The sequence below is a fragment of the Mustela nivalis genome (assembly GCF_964662115.1).
Source record: "Mustela nivalis genome assembly, chromosome: 8".
NCBI lineage: Eukaryota > Metazoa > Chordata > Mammalia > Carnivora > Mustelidae > Mustela > Mustela nivalis.
In genome coordinates, this window is record NC_139027.1 from 76,819,264 (window position 1) to 76,821,432 (window position 2,169).

At 61.9% G+C, this 2,169-nt stretch overlaps 1 long non-coding RNA gene across 1 annotated transcript; it reads right to left on the bottom strand.

Annotated features, from left to right (window-relative positions):
- Positions 1–642: 642 nt before the first annotated feature.
- On the bottom strand, positions 643–1,737 carry LOC309870709. Its single transcript, XR_014314753.1, has 2 exons — positions 1,686–1,737; positions 643–897 (listed from the first exon to the last, which is right to left on the bottom strand). It is a non-coding gene; the product is annotated as an uncharacterized lncRNA (long non-coding RNA).
- Between the last annotated feature and the right edge of the window lie 432 nt (positions 1,738–2,169).

The following is a 2,169-nucleotide window of genomic DNA, read 5'->3' on the forward strand; positions in this document are numbered from 1 at the left end:
TGAAGCTACAAAACCTAAGCGGGAAAGGGGGACTCAGAGAGCTATCCCCACACCCAGTGCAGATTGAAGTTCCAATCTCGGCAGGAGGGTTGGACCTGCAGACCTGGCATCTCACTATGGACCCAGCCGAGGATCCAGATTGGTGGCGGCGAGGGAACGGGGGATGGGGGACTTAGGTTGATCTAGGATGGAGGTGGAGATGGCAGGAGGGGAAAAAAGAAGACTGGGTGGGGTTGTAGGGTGGGCATGTGAAGTGGGGATGGAGTTGGGGCAGACTCAGATCGCGCCAGCTTTTCGCCCTGCTTTGGGGAAATGCGCCGGGCTGCGCCTCTACCACCCCCTACCCCTGGAAAATAAAGCTAATGATGTAGTAATTTAGGAGGGGTGAGGGGCTGGGCGAAGGGAGGGAGGGAGGATGGGGATCGCGCGCCCCAAGAGCGAAGGAAAGCAGCTGTGGAGGCGCTGCCCAGGGCTCAGGCTTCCCAACAGGTTAGCTAGACGGGGAATCACCCGGCATTTCGCAGGAAAGGGGGGGGAGGCTGAGCAAGAGGGGGAGAGAGCCTCAGAAGAGGACAGAGGGAGGGAGGGAAAGAGAGAGGAGCGAGAGCGCGCGCCGCGCGGTTTAAAAGGAGACACTTACACTTCCTAATGAATATTTATCCGCCGCTGCTTCCTGCTCCCGGCTTCCCTTACCTTTTCGCAGGTAAGATCTTCCCTGAGCCCCAGACCTGGGAGCCCTCCTAGCTCCCCAAGTCATTCTCGGGGGACGGGTGGCCGGGCGGAAGGGCTCTTGACAGCCTGGGAGTTGGGGGAGCAGGAGGGCGGCTCCGCTCGCGGCTCGGCTTGGGAGATGAGACTCGAGACCCCGCGCTTGCAAGGACTGCGTGCGTGGGCAACCTGTGTGGAGTGGGTGTGAGTGCGTGTGTGAGTGGGTAACAGAGAGAGGATGTGCGCCCGTGAGCGCGCGCGCCTCTGTTTCCCGCGCGCTCCGAGGACATTTTCCGACTTTTCACTCGGACGCCCGGAATTTCTTGCCTTTGCCTTTCTCCGCTTCCCCCTCCTCCCTTCGCTCGCCCCCTCCAACTCCCCCACCCGAGGCTGCCAAGAAGCTCTTCTTCGGGCTATTGTACAGCTGGCGCAGGCTCTCCCGGGCCCGATCCCGGGTCTCCCATAAAAGAGGGTGTATAGTTGGTTTTCTGCTGAAACCCCCCACACAAAGGCCGCCGGGCCACGGGGTCCCCCGCCCCCTCCTGTCGGCCCTGCTCTAGAGATGCTCCGGCGCGTCCTCCCCTACCCAGCCTCCCCCATCCCTCCTCCCCGCTCCCGGCGCGCGCGCGCGCGCGCGCGCGCACACACACACACACACACACACACACACACACACCTTGGGGTATCAGGGCCCACAACAGAGCTAAGGATGATTGGGACCTAGGGGTACTGGGTGGAGCTTCACGGGACCCGCCAGCCAGCAGTCCTGGGCTGGAACTGGGAGCCGGCAGACCCTCAAGGAGAGAGCGCCTCACACCACCGCCGCCACCACCACCACCACCACCACCTTCCCTTCCTTCACCTGAGGAAGGAGCACAGGGAATTCGGAGGGAGAAGGGCAGGGGGAATGTGGTAGGGGAAAAGGAAGGAGGCCCGGGAGGAGGTGATGGAGGAGCAAAATTTTTAAATGGACTTACCCGGCCACCTGTTGGGAATCCATTTGGGGTCAGCCGGCTCCGCAGCTTCTCGAAGTGGACACACAAAATCAAAAGCCGAAGTTGGAAAAGGAAAATTTTTGCTCTGGCCATCCCCTGGCGCTGCCAGTCAGGCTAGTAGCCCTTGAGCTAGGGTCAGGTGGCTGTAGAGCCAAAAGCAGCTTTGCCACATCCCCTGCCACCCCAGTTCCCCCTCATCTCTCCGCTCCGAGGTCGGGGGCTCTGAGTCCGCGGACTCGGCGCTCAGGGTCCAGCGCCGGCAGTATGGCTTAAGCCGAGACAAGCTTTCTAAGCCCTGCTCAGAAGTCAAGAGCGGCAGCGCCGCCGCTTTGGCGCGGCCTTTCATGACGCGGTCGCTCGGTATTCTTGTGCCTCGGCCTCTCTGGTCGCCCCCGGACAAAGCCACCGGAGCCCGGCCGCTTCCTTCCCGCTAAATCCCCTTCGGGGTCAATGCGCTACCAGCACC